At 47.9% G+C, this 14,751-nt stretch overlaps 1 protein-coding gene across 2 annotated transcripts in view; it reads left to right on the top strand.

Annotated features, from left to right (window-relative positions):
* Positions 1-7,469: 7,469 nt before the first annotated feature.
* ERI3 (ERI1 exoribonuclease family member 3) overlaps positions 7,470-14,751 on the top strand; it is a 182,577-nt gene continuing 175,295 nt past the window's right edge. Inside the window, exon 1 of one of the 2 annotated variants that reach the window (XM_038760495.1) lies at positions 7,470-7,558. The gene's annotated coding sequence lies outside the window, so the exon portion shown is untranslated. The remainder of the gene's footprint in view (positions 7,559-14,751) is intronic. The other variant, XM_038760496.1, reaches the window with a different exon arrangement.

Below are 14,751 nucleotides of genomic sequence, written 5' to 3'. Positions count from 1 at the left end.
TTCTCCTCCTCCCCTTCCTCCTCCTTGTCTGAGAGATGTGCCCACACATCCTCCCAGAGCTGTTTGGAGTCTGCCAGGCACTGCCCAGCTGGCAGTACACCAAAAAGATGCTCATGAGGGCCCGTATCTGGGCACAGTTTGGGCATTGGTGCCAACCCTCCATGCCGCTCACCCCCGACCCCCATGCCCCCATCTAACAGGCCTGGATTAAAACCTTTGAAGCCCTGGGCCAGTAAAGCACTGGGGCTGTCTTCTGACTAAATTCACAAGGCAATCTGCACCATTTTTATATTTTGGTAGTCTAACAATTTGTACATTTTTATTAGCCCCAACCAGGCCCCACCCTAATCCTCACCCTTCTCCTCCTCAGGCTAAATAATCCCAATTCCGTTCTCCTTTCCTCAGACAGCCCATTCTCCGGACAGACTTCGCCCCTGGAGCCCGGTTTCCATGGAAACCTCTCCCAGAATGGTCGAGGAGGGGGAAAGGCGGCTGCCAGCAGCCCCTGGTCTCTGGAGCTCAGGGCCACCAGGAGACCGGACCTGGAGGCCACGCTGACTTCGATTCGTGGCCCCTCAATCAGCCCCACGAGAAAAATATAACAATAATAACGGCATTTGTTAAGCACTTACTATGTGCCAGGCACTGCAATAAGCACTGGGGCAGCTACTAGCAAATCGGGTTAGACAGGGTCCCTGTCCCATTTGGGGCTCACGGTCCTAATCCCCATTTTACCAGTGAGGGAACTGAAGCACAGAGAAGTTTAGTGACTTGCCCAAGATCACAGAGCTGGTGAGTGGTGGAGCCGGAATTAGAACCCATGTCCTCCTGATTCCCAGGCCTGTGCTCTACCCAATATTACTACTATTATTACTACTACTAATAATAATTGTGGTATTTGTTAAGTGCTTACTATGTGCCGGGCACTGTACTAAGCACTGGAATAGATACAAGCTAAACGGGTTGGACATGTCTCTGTCCCATATAGGGCTCCCAGTCTTAATCACGTGGCTCAGTGGAAAGAGCCCAGGCTTTGGAGCCAGAGGTCGCGGGTTCAAATCCTAGCTCCGCCACTTGTCAGCTGTATGACTTTAGGCAAGTCACTTCACTTCTCTGGGCCTCAGTTCCCTCATCTGTAAAATGGGGATTAAGACCGTTAGTCCCATGTGGGACAACCTGATCACCTTGTAACCTCCCCACCGCTTAGAACAGTGCTTTGCACATAGTAAGCGCTTAATAAATGCCATTATTTTTGTTATAAAGTGGCTTGTCCAAGGTCACACAGCAGACGAGTGGTGGAGCCAGGATTAGAACCCACGTCCTCTGTCTCCCATGCCCGTACTCTTTCCACTAAGTCATGCTGCTTCTCCTTCATTCATTCAATCGTATTTATTGAGCGCTTATCGTGTGCTGAGCACTGTACTAAGCGCTTGGGAGAGGACAATACAACAATAAACAGACACATTCCCTGCCCATGACGAGCTGCCTGCTGACATGGCATCTTTTCCCTGGGTTATACAGGGCCACCCAGGTGCTGCGTTGATAGTTTGATTGGAAGCTGAGGCGGCTGAGGGGGATTTCGGGGCAGGTTGGGCAGAAGTTGAGTTCTGCCTCCTGTGTCTGTGAATTGAGATGGGCAAGTCGCCACAGCTCTATTAAAAAAAGGGTCAGGGCTATTAGCCAAGAAAGTCTAAATGCTAAGTTCCTTATAGATCCCTTAGGGAGCCGCCAATTTGGCGTGCCGTTTGATATCAGAAATCCTCACCAAATCTGCAATAGTCGCGGGGGAGGAGGTGTGAGGGGGCAGTCAGAAATAGGAGGGAGGCTCCCGGAGCCATGTCGTAGGTGGTGTATTATAAACTAATTATTTATTCACATTAATGCCCGTCTCAGGGATACCGAAAATGTCTGGTCGATAATAACGACGGTATTTGTTAAGCGCTTACTATTGGCAAAGCACCGTTCTAAGCGCTGGAGAGGTTACAAGGTCTAAGCGCTGGGGAGGTTACAAGCTGATCAGGTTGTCCCTCGGGGGGCTCACAGTTTTAATCCCTATTTTCCAGATGGGGTAACTGAGGCCCAGAGAAGTTAAGTGACTTGCCCAAAGTCACACAGCTGACAGTTGGCGGAGCCGGGATTTGAACCCATGACCTCTGACTCCAAAGCCCGGGCTCTTCCCACTGAGCCACGCTGCTTATCTCTCTCGATCCCGGCGACTCCAGCAGTGACTAAGGAGGCTTACCCGGATACGGCCTGTTTCCTTGCCATCTAGGTCAGACATGACTCTCTGATTATTCCATGCCAAGCAGCAGGGTAGATATTTGCTAGTAGAAATGAGCTCTGGCGAGGCTCCGTCTAAGAGGGAGGGAGGGCAGGTAGATCATTCTCATTTTAGAGAGGAAGAAACTGAAGCCCAGAGGGAACCTGTACTTCCCAAGCGCTTAGTACAGTGCTCTGCACACAGTAAGCGCTCAATAAATACGATTGAATGAATGAATGAATGAATGAGTGACTTGCTCAAGGTCATACAGCTGGTCAGGGGCAGAGCTGTTGTTGGAATAATAGTCTTGGTAATAATAATAATAATAATAATAATAACAAAATAATAATAATAATAATGATAGTTATGGTCTTTGTTAAAGGCTTACTATGTGCCGAGCACTGTTCTAAGCACCGGGATAGATACAAGGCAGTCAGGTTGTCCCACGTGGGGCTCACGGTCTTAATCTCCATTTTACAGAGGGAGTAATGAGGCGCAGAGATTTGAAGTGACTTGTCCAAGGTCACACAGCAGACGAGTGGTGGATCCGGGATTAGAACCCATGTCTTCACTAAGCCTTGCGGCTTCCCTTAGTACCCTGACTTCCAGTCATGGGCTGTTTCCTTTAGGACTCTCTCTGCCTCACGTTTTATATATTGAAAGAATCAGGGTCTCCTGAGTCGCGGACCTGTGCTATTTCCATTAGGCCTTACCACCTTTCTAGCATGGCTCAGTGGAAAAGAGCCCGGGCTTTGGAGTCAGAGGTCATGGGTTCAAACCCCAGCTCCGCCAATTGTCAGCTGGGTGATTTTGGGCAAGTCACTTAACTTCTCTGGGCCTCAGTTCCCTCATCTGTAAAATGGGGATTAAGACTGCGAGCCCCCCATGGGACAACCTGATCACCTTGTAACCTCCCCAGTGCTTAGAACAGTGCTTTCCACATAGTAAGCGCTTAATAAATGCCATCATTATTATTATCATTAGAACAGTGCCTTGCACATAGTACGTGCTTAATAAATGCCATCATTATTATTATTATTAGAACAAGGGCTTTGCACATAGTAAGCACTTAATAAATGCCATTATTATTATTATTATTAGAACAAGTGCTTTGCACATAGTAAGCGCTTAATAAATGCCATCATTATTATTATTATTAGAACAGTGCTTTGCACATAGTAAGCACTTAATAAATGCCATCATTATTATTATTATTAGAAAAGTGCTTTGAACATAGTAAATGCTTAATAAATGCCATCATTATTATTATCATTATTAGTCTGTAACTACCCCAGCGCTTAGAACAGTGCTTGACACATAGTAAGTGTTAACAAATGTCATAATGATCATCATATAGCATATTGCCTCTTTTCCCCAGACTTGTTAGTTGCCACCCCTGTTCATTCAATCATTCAATCGTATCTATTGAGTGCTTACCGTGTGCAGAGCACTGCACTAAGCGCTTGGAAAGTACAGTTCAGCTACAAAGTGAGATGATCCCCGCCCATCACAGGCCCTGGAGCCTTTGAAAGCACACCTCCTCCAGGAGGTCTTCCTGGATTAATTTTTTCATCTCCACACCCTATATGCCCCGCAACTGGCACTTTGGCACTTGGATACACACACCAATGCCCCCCGCCCTCCCCGCCGCCCAGTAGAATTTATGTATCTAGATTTATATCCCCCCACTTCCTCCTGTGCGTAATTCAATTCGGTGTCAGTCTAAGTTCAGTGACTTACCCAAGGTCACACAACAGGCCAGTGGCAGAGGGAGGGTTAGAACCCAGGTCCTCTGCTTCCCAGGCCTGGGCTCCTTCCACTAGGCCACACTGCTCCTCGGTCTGACACGGCCCTCCATCCCCTCACGCTCTATTTTGGGTCAGGAGGGCAAACCATTAATGGGTTTATGGGAGCAAAGCTAGAAGTAATAGCCCCCATGGGCTCTAGTGCTGCCGAGAGCTTTCAAGGACAGACTTACACAATAAATCCTGAATTTCAGGGACTGGGAGGTGCGTATGCATGGGGGGATCCGGTTTCCCCTCCCTCCTTCCCTTTTCCAGGAGAAGGGCTAGCACCATTGACGCTTGTTTACTTGTTTTCTTTTGTTGTCCTTCTCATTCATTCAATCATATTTATTGAGCGCTGACTGAGTGCAGAGCACTTGGAAAGTACAATTTGGCAACAGATAGAGACCATCCCTGCCCAACAACGGACACACAGTCTAGAAGTGTGACTTCTAGACTGTAAGCCCGCTCTTCTAGACTGTGAGCCCACTGTTGGGTAGGGACCGTCTCTGTATGTTGCCAACTTGGACTTCCCAAGTGCTTAGTACAGTGCTCTGCACACAGTAAGCGCTCAATAAATACGATTGAACGAATGAATGAATGAACATAGCAAGCGCTTAACAGATAGCATCATTATTATTGTTATTATCCTTCATTCATGGTCCTTCTCGCTCTACCCCAGCGCTTAGAACAGGGCTTGGCACATAGTAAGCGCTTAACAAATACCATCATTATTATTATTATCTTTCATTCGTGGTCCTTCTCTCTCTACCCCAGCGCTTAGAACAGTGCTTGGCACATAGTAAGTGCTTAACAAATAGCATTATTATTTTTTTTTTATTATTATCCTTCATTCGTGATCCTTCTCGCTCTACCCCAGCACTTGCAACAGGGCTTGGCACATAGTAAGTGCTTAACAAATGCCATCATTATTATTATTATCCTTCATTTGTGGTCCTTCTGGCTCTACCCCAGCACTTAGAACAGTGCTTGGCACATAGTAAGCGCTTAACAAATACCATCATCATTATTATTATCTTCCATTTGTGGTCCTTCTGGCTCTACCCCAGAGCTTAGAACAGTGCTTGGCACATAGTAAGCGCTTAATAAATGCCATCATTATTATTATTACCCCAGCTTTTAGAACAATGCCTGGTACATAGTAAGCGCTTAACAAATACCATCATTATTATTATTATTATCCTTCATTCGTGGTCCTTCTAGCTGTACCCCAGCGCTTAGAACAGCGCTTGGCACATAGTAAGCACTTAACAAATACCATCATTATTAATATTATTATTATGAATGAATGTTACTCTATTTTACTTGTATATATTTACTATTCTATTTATTTTATTTTGTTAGTATGTTTTGTTTTGTCGTCCGTCTCCCCCTTCTAGACTGTGAGCCCGCTGTCGGGTAGGGACTGTCTCTATATGTCGCCAACTTGTACTTCCCAAGAGCTCAGTCCAGTGCTCTGCACACAGTAAGCGCTCAATAAATATGACTGACTACCTCCTCCCCCTTCCCCATAGCACCTGTATATATGGTTGTACAGATTTATTACTCTATTTATTTTACTTGTCCATATTTACTATTTCTTTTGCTAATGATGTGCATCTAGCTTTAATTCTATTTGTTCTGATGACTTGACACCTGTCCACATGTTTTATTTTGTTGTCTGTCTCCCCTTTATCGACTGTGAGCCCACTGTCAGGTAGGGACCGTCTCTATATGTCGCTAACTTGTACTTCCCAAGCGCTCAGTCCAGTGCTCTGCACACAGTAAGCTCTCAATAAATACGATTGAATGAATGAATGAAGGACTATTCTGTTTATTTTGTTAATGATGTGCATTTCGCTTTAATTCTATTTGTTCTGATGACTTGACACCTGTCCACATGTTTTGTTTTGTTGTCTGTCTCCCCTTTATCGACTGTGAGCCCACTGTTGGGTAGGGACCGTCTCTATATGTCGCCCAGTTGTACTTCCCAAGAGCTCAGTCCAGGGTTCTGCACACAGTAAGCGCTCAATAAATACGATTGAATGACTACCTCCTGCCCCTCCCCATAGCACCTGTATATATGTTTGTACAGATTTATTACTCTATGTATTTTACTTTTGTCCATATTTACTATTTATTTTGTTAATGATGTGCATTTACCTTTGTTCTGATGACTTGACACCTCTCCACGTTTTGTTTTGTTGTCTGTTGTTGACTATTCTATTTATTTTGTTAATGATGTGCATTTAATCAATCAATCAATCAATCGTATTTATTGAGCGCTTACTGTGTGCAGAGCACTGTACAAGCGCTTGGGAAGTACAAGTTGGCAACATGTAGAGACAGTCCCTACCCAACAGTGGGCTCACAGTCTTAAAGGGGGGAGACAGAGAACAAAACCAAACATACTAACAAAATAAAATAAATAGAATAGATATGTACAAGTAAAATAAATACATAGAGTAATCAATCAATCAATTGTATTTATTGAGCGCTTACTGTGTGCAGAGCACTGTACTAAGCGCTTGGGAAGTACAAGTTGGCAACATCTAGAGACGGTCCCTACCCAACAGTGGGCTCACAGTCTAAAAGGGGGAGACAGAGAACCAAACCAAACATACTAACAAAATAAAATAAATAGAATAGATATGTACAAGTGAAATAAATAAATAAATAAATAGAGTAATAAGTATGTACAAACATATGTACAAACGTATATATATGTAAAATAAATACATAAATAGAGTAATCAATCAATCAATTGTATTTATTGAGCGCTTATTGTGTGCAGAGCACTGTACTAAGCGCTTGGGAAGTACAAGTTGGCAACATCTAGAGACAGTCCCTACCCAACAGTGGGCTCACAGTCTAAAAGGGGGAGACAGAGAACAAAACCAAATCAGTCAATTGTATTTATTGAGCGCTTACAGTGTGCAGAGCACTGTACTAAGCGCTTGGGAAGTACAAGTTGGCAACATATAGAGACAGTCCCTACCCAACAGTGGGCTCACAGCCTAAAAGGGGGAGGCAGAGAACAAAACCAAACATACTAACAAAATAAAATAAATAGAATAGATATGTACAAGTAAATAGAGTAATAAATATGTACAAACATATATACATGTGTGCTCCGCACACAGGGAGCGCTCAATCAATACGACGGGCTGAATGAGGAGCAGCCCGGCCCGCCTTCGGGGGGAAAACTACAACTCCCGGCATGCCGCGCGGCCGAGGGGCCCCAGCGCGCATGCGGGCGAGGGGCGGGGCGCCAGCGGAGAGGAAGCCCCGCCTCGGCGCGGCCCATTGGCCCGGGCGCGGGGCGGCGCGCCTCGCGATTGGCCGGGGCGCCCGCCCGTCAGCGGCGTCGGCCGGGGTCAGAGTGCACGGAGGTGAGTCGCTGTGTTGGGGACTCGTGGGGCTGCCCTGCCCCGCCGCCGCCGCCGTCGCCGTCCAGCCCAGCCCAGCCCGTCGGGGAGGCGATGGGGAGCGTGCTGGACCGCCCCCGCCCGCTGTAAACACCGCGTCGCCGCCCTCCCCGGCCGGGCCCGGGGCGCGGGGGGAGGCCGGGAGGAGTCGGGGCCTGCTCCTCGGTGGGGGGGCCTCACTGAGGCCAAGGCCAAGGGCCGCGCGGAGGACTATGGGAGATTGGCCAAGGGGACCCGCGGGTAGGCGGACGGGCGGCCCTGGGCCTGTGGGATGGGCAGGCCGAGGTCATACGTTCACTCAGTCCTGTTTATTGAGCGCTCACCTCCTCCAGGAGGCCTTCCCATACTGAGCCCCCTTTTTCCTCTTCCCCCCGGCCTTACCTCCTTGGCCTCCCCACAGCACCTGGATAGATGTCTGTGCAGATTTATTACTCTATTTATTTGTACATGTTTATTCTATTCATTCAATCGTATTTATTGAGCGCTTACTCTGTGCAGAGCACTGGACTAAGCGCTTGGGAAGTACAAGTACAAGGAGGAGGGGGCCCCCCCTCCATCCCCCCCGGCCTTACCTCCTTCCCCTCCCCTTACTTCCTTCCCCTCCCCACTGCACCTGGATAGATGTCTGTACAGATTTATTACTCTGTTCATTTGTACATGTTTATTCTATTCATTCAGTCGTATTTATTGAGCGCTTACTGTGTGCAGAGCACTGGACTAAGCGCTTGGGAAGTACAAGTACAAGGAGGAGGGGCCCCCCCTCCATCCCCCCCGGCCTTACCTCCTTCCCCTCCCCTTACTTCCTTCCCCTCCCCACAGCACCTGGATAGATGTCTGTACAGATTTATTACTCTGTTCATTTGTACATGTTTATTCTATTCATTCAGTCGTATTTATTGAGCGCTTACTGTGTGCAGAGCACTGGACTAAGCGCTTGGGAAGTACAAGTACAAGGAGGAGGGGCCCCCCCTCCATCCCCCCCGGCCTTACCTCCTTCCCCTCCCCTTACTTCCTTCCCCTCCCCACAGCACCTGGATAGATGTCTGTACAGATTTATTACTCTGTTCATTTGTACATGTTTATTCTATTCATTCAGTCGTATTTATTGAGCGCTTACTGTGTGCAGAGCACTGGACTAAGCGCTTGGGAAGTACAAGTACAAGGAGGAGGGGCCCCCCCTCCATCCCCCCCGGCCTTACCTCCTTCCCCTCCCCTTACTTCCTTCCCCTCCCCACAGCACCTGGATAGATGTCTGTACAGATTTATTACTCTGTTCATTTGTACATGTTTATTCTATTCATTCAGTCGTATTTATTGAGCGCTTACTGTGTGCAGAGCACTGGGCTAGGCGCTTGGGAAGTACAAGTACAAGGAGGAGGGGGCCCCCCCTCCATCCCCCCGCCTTACCTCCTTCCCCTCCCCACAGCACCTGGATAGATGTCTGTACAGATTTATTACTCTGTTCATTTGTACATGTTTATTCTATTCATTCAGTCGTATTTATTGAGCGCTTACTGTGTGCAGAGCACTGGACTAGGCGCTTGGGAAGTACAAGTACAAGGAGGAGGGGCCCCCCCTCCATCCCCCCGCCTTACCTCCTTCCCCTCCCCACAGCACCTGGATAGATGTCTGTGCAGATTTATTACTCTATTTATTTGTACATGTTTATTCTATTCAGTCGTATTTATTGAGCGCTTACTGTGTGCAGAGCACTGGACTAAGCGCTTGGGAAGTACAAGTACAAGGAGGAGGGGCCCCCCCTCTCCATCCCCCGCGGCCTTACCTCCTTCCCCTCCCCACAGCACCTGGGTAGATGTCTGTACAGATTTATTACTCTATTTTATTTGTACATGTTTATTCTATCCATTCATGCAATCGTATTGAGCGCTTACTGTGTGCAGAGCACTGGACTAAGCGCTTGGGAAGTACAAGTACAAGGAGGAGGGGCCCCCTCTCCATCCCCCCGCCTTACCTCCTTCCCCTCCCCACAGCACCTGGATAGATCGCTGTGCAGATTTATTACTCTATTTATTTGTACATGTTTATTCTATTCATTCAGTCGTATTTATTGAGCGCTTACTGTGTGCAGAGCACTGGACTAAGCGCTTGGGAAGTACAAGTACAAGGAGGAGGGGCCCCCCTCTCCATCCCCCCCGGCCTTACCTCCTTCCCCTCCCCACAGCACCTGGATAGATGTCTGTACAGATTTGTTACTCTATTTTATTTGTACATGTTTATTCTATTCATTCAGTCGCATTTATTGAGCGCTTACTGTGTGCAGAGCACTGGACTAAGCGCTTGGGAAGTACAAGGAGGAGGGGCCCACTCTCCGTCCCCCCCGCCTTACCTCCTTTCCTTCCCCACAGCACCTGTATATATGTATACATTCATTCATTCATTGTCGTATTTATTGAGCGCTTACTGTATGCAGAGCACTGTACTAAGCGCTTGGGAAGTACAATTTGGCAACATATAGAGACGGTCCCTACTCAACAGTGGGCTCACAGTCTATATATGTTTGTACGTATTTATTACTCCATTTATTGTACTTGTACATATTTATTCTATTTATTTTATTCCGTTAATGTTTTGTTCTCTGTCTCCCCTTTCTAGACTGTGAGCCCACTGTTGGGTAGGGACCGTCTCTATATGTTGCCAACTTGGACTTCCCAAGTGCTTAGTACAGTGCTCTGCACACAGTAAGCGCTCAGTACATGCGACTGATTGATTGGCAACATATAGATATGGTCCCTACCCAACAGTGGGCTCACAGTCTAGAAGATAATAATGGCATTTGTTAAGCGCTTACTATGTGCAAAGCACTGTTCTAAGCGCTGGGGGGATACAAGGTGACCAGGTTGTCCCAAGTGTGGCTTGCAGTCTTAATCCCCATTTTACAGATGAGGTAACTGAGGCGCAGAGAAGTTAAGTGACTTGCCCACGGTCACACAGCAGACATGTGGCGGACCCGGGATTCGAACCCATGACCTCTGACTCCAAAGCCCGGGCTCTTTTCACTGAGCCACGTTGCTTCTCTACACATTTTATTTAGTTAATATGTTTTGTTTTGTTGTCTGTCTCCCTTTTATAGACTGTGAGCCCGCTGTTGGGTAGGGACCGTCTCTATATGTTGCCAACTTGGACTTCCCAAGCGCTTAGTCCAGTGCTCTGCACACGGTAAGCGCTCAATAAATACGATTGAATGAATGAATGAATAGGGACCGTCTCTATGTTGCCAGCTTGGACTTCCTAAGCGCTTAGTCCAGTGCTCTGCACACAGTAAGCGCTCAATAAGTACGATTGAATGAATTTATTGAGGGCTGAGCACTGGACTGAGCGCTTGGGAAGTCGGCAACAAATAGAGACGGTCCCTTCCCAACGACAGGCTTCGCACCCCGGCTCTGCTGTTCGCCCCCTGTACCTCTCGGGAGGTGAACGGGCAAGGAGTCAACTTCCCTTCAGCACTTAGAACAGTGCTTTGCACATAGTAAGCGCTTAATAAATGCCATCATAATTATTACTACCTCTACTGCTCTATCTGAACTGATGTCTCTGAGGCGTACTACTGTTCTATTTATTTTATTTTGTTAATATGTTTTGTTAACTGTCTCCCCCTTCTAGACTGTGAGCCCGTTGTTGGGTAGAGACCGTCTCTGTATCTTGCCACCTTGTACTTCTCAAGCGGTTAGTACAGTGCTGTGCACACAGTAAGCGCTCAATAAATATGACTGAATGAATTAATTAATTTTGCCTTAGAGAAGCAGTGTGGCTCAGTGGAAAGAGTCTGGGCTTGGGAGTCCAGAGGTCATGGGTTCAAATCCCGGCCCCACCACTTGTCAGCTGGGTGACTTTGGGCAAGTCAGTTCACTTTTCTGACCCTCAGTGACCTCATCCGGAAAGTGGGGATTAAGACTGGGAGCCCCATGTGGGACAACCTGATCACCTTGTATCCCCCCCAGCGCTTAGAACAGTGCTCTGCACGTAGTAAGCTCTTAACAAATGCCATTATTATCATTATTATTTTACCAGCCATGTGACCTAGGGCCAGCCGCTTCTCTGGGCCTCAGTCCCCTCATCCGGAAAACGTGAATAATAATAATGATGTTGGTATTTACTAAGCGCTTACTACGTACCAAGCACCGTTCCAAGCACCGGAGGAGATTCACGGTCATCAGGTTGTCCCACGTGATTCCCCCAGCGCTTAATCCCCATTTTACAGATGAGGGAAATGAGGCCCAGAGAAGTGAAGCGACTTGTCCAAAGTTGCACAGCTGACAAGTGGCGAAGCCATGACCTCTGACTGCCAAGCCTGGGCTCTTCCCACCGAGCCACGCTGCTCCCCGTGAAGACTGGGAGCCCCACGTGGGGCAACCTGATTGCCTTGTATCCAGAACGGTGCTTGGCACATAGTAGGCGCTTCATTCACTCATTCATTCAGTCGTATTTATTGCGCACTTACCGTGTGCAGAGCACTGGACTAAGCGCTTGGGAAGTACAAGTCGGCAACGTATAGAGACGGCCCCTACCCAACAACGGGCTCATGCCAATATTATTATTATTTTCCCCCGGGGTTGGGAAGACCCTCCACATGGCTGAAGGTGGGGGAAGTGCCCCCACCCTCCCCGCGGAGCTGGGTGTGGCCCGCAGACTTTACCCCAAAGGGCAGGATTGGAATTGGGGGGTGGGAGAGGGAGCCTGGAAATGGCCACGGGCGAACCCCCAGCTGGGCCTGCCAGGCTTTGTGGGGCAGGAGGGCCTTGCCGGGCACGAGGGCATCACCCTCGCGAGGTGCGGATGGGCCTTGGCGGCGTAGTTCAACTTTCCCCCAGGGGGGATGAAGATAATAATAGTAATGGTGGCATTTGTTAAGCGCTTACTATGTGCCAAGCACTGTTCTGGGTTGGTGGCATTCGAGGGGGAAGAGGGAGGCTTGACCCTACCAGGGCTTTGAGGCCGAGAGCGAGAAGATGCCCACTGGGGGAATAGGCGATGGAGCAGGGCCTCCCCTCCTTATCCAAGAGGTCATTTAACCTTGCATCATCAGGGCCCCAAGCCGCTCAGAGGGTCAGATAACCCTCGGAAGGATCGGGAAGCGGGTTTTCACCCGTCGCGAGGGAAGCTTCGCGTCGGCCGCCCGGACGTTGGATTTTGCCAAGGACGGGCCTCGACGCCCCCAGGGTGGTCGGCTGCCAAGGAGCCGGATTAGAAGGGAGGACCAGAGAGACCGGTTTGGTTTTTTGGATTCTGTATTTAGGAGCTGGGGAGCATCGACGGCTCCTTTAAAACCACAAGCGGTGACAGCTTGAACGATCGCTTCGACTAATGGTACCCGGTCACAGTCTTAACATCGGTTCTCGCCAGCTAGATTTACTAGGCCTTCCCCGCCGAATGGCAGCGAAACCCGAATCTGGTTGGCTGAAGTGTAGACCCCAGCCCTCGGAGGTTGTGATCGGGTGCTTGATTGGGTTCCAGTTTTGTTAAATACTGCTCTTATTCCGACGGATGCTGACTTTAGTGGGACAGGATGACTCATTTCGGGATGTTGGCTCTTAAAACCTCTTTCGGGGCAGAGGTCGGGATAAAGCGATCTGGAGTGTAACTTCAGAGTCGTGTGTGTCTTTAGGAGTTGGAGACCCATTTGGTCATCCCTTGTTATAGAACTTGGGCGGGATGATTGGTGTTTGATTTATAGGTTCAGAAATACCTTGTCTTGAGCTCAGAGCAATTTACCGGTCTTGCTAGGTCCAAAATGTAAAACTCCCTAAAGTTTACGTTGACCATCCGGTCGCTTGTATGGTCAGCAGAAAGAGCTCTTCTTTCAATTCAGAACTGCCTAAATAAAGAGCTATGTCTTTTCTCAGGAAAAGCAGGAAGGACTGTATAAGGAGGTATGTTGGGTTTCTGGAAATGGATGCTTTGTGTGAGATTTGGGGGAAAAAAATCAGATTGAAAATAATCGAGTAGCATGTCACCACTGTGGTGTTTTGTCCGCCATTCAAGCAATCTCAGACTGTACCTGATTTTATCCTCAAACCAGTTAGTGCCAAAGGAAGTGGCAACTTTGTGTACAAAAGGGATTCTTATTTTCCCAAATGATTAAGTATGAATTTAACTTGTGAGTTTCCCCTTAATTTTCTTGGCATGACTGATCTTTGTCCTTTAGGATTGTCTTGGCTGTTAAGTGTTGGATATCTTCGGTTTATGGATATATATATATATATATATATATATATATGTATATATATCACTCCCTAAAAGCTCTGGTGATTTTAGCCTTGGAGAGATCACAATTAGTATGATGCCAGGCCCTGTACCAAAGCGATGATTTAGAGTTAGAGGAATGGCAAAATGAGTCCAAAGGATGTTTTGTGGCATTGTCCGCTTGCCTTGGAAGTGAGGTGTCAGCCGTGTTAAGGACAAAAAATAACAACTGGGAGAGGGTTGGCTGAGTTGGGCCACCAGGAAAAATGAAACAAAACCAAAAACCAAACAAGCAAAAAGCAGGTCTCGTTCAACTCTGTTGAGAGTCTTTGTGACGTGAATATTCATTCCTCTGAAATGTTTTTGCCCAAACTCTAGTCATCCGCTCACCTGCCCTCTGATTGCTCAACTCCTCATATCCCCGAACTCCTTGTATTCCAACATCAAATCCCTGGCACCCTTTAAACTAAGAATGTTTGGAATCCCGTTAACGCCGTTAAGTTCTGCCTGAATTTTCTTTCTCGCGTCGGTTACTACGATACATGTGGGCCGTTAGCATTTTCGTTTCTGGCGTGTATAAAAGAATGCTTCCCCCACCCCGAGCTGGTCCGTGGAGAGACAGCAGAGTCTGGATGTACTTAAAGCGAGGGGCTGGAAGCCAGGACTCTTGGGTTCCGTTCTCGTTTCCTCCCCATCAGTTAATATTTATTGAACACCTACATTGTGCTCGGGGGGAGCCCAGCCCGTGCCCTATTCCGGGGTGTTCACCTTGGCCTCCTCTCTTCCAAGAGGCCTTAGCTTGGGATGGGGGAGATTTAGCTTGGGGTGGTCTGTTCTCTTGGTGGGAAGATGAAAAAGCTCCCTCTTTTCTTTTTTTTAAATGGTATTTAAGTGCTCACTATGTGCCAGGCACTGTACTAAGCAAACAAGCTAATCAGATAGGACCCAGTCCTTGTCTCACACGGGGCTCGCGGTTTTAATCCCCGTTTTACAGATGAGGGAACTGAGATACAGAGAAATGGAGTGACTTGCCCAAGGCCACACGGCAGGCTCACCGGGATTAGAACCCAGATCCTTC

Source organism: Tachyglossus aculeatus, chromosome 18, assembly GCF_015852505.1.
Source record: "Tachyglossus aculeatus isolate mTacAcu1 chromosome 18, mTacAcu1.pri, whole genome shotgun sequence".
Classification (NCBI taxonomy): Eukaryota; Metazoa; Chordata; class Mammalia; order Monotremata; family Tachyglossidae; genus Tachyglossus; species Tachyglossus aculeatus.
This window is presented reverse-complemented; position numbering and strand designations above follow the sequence as displayed.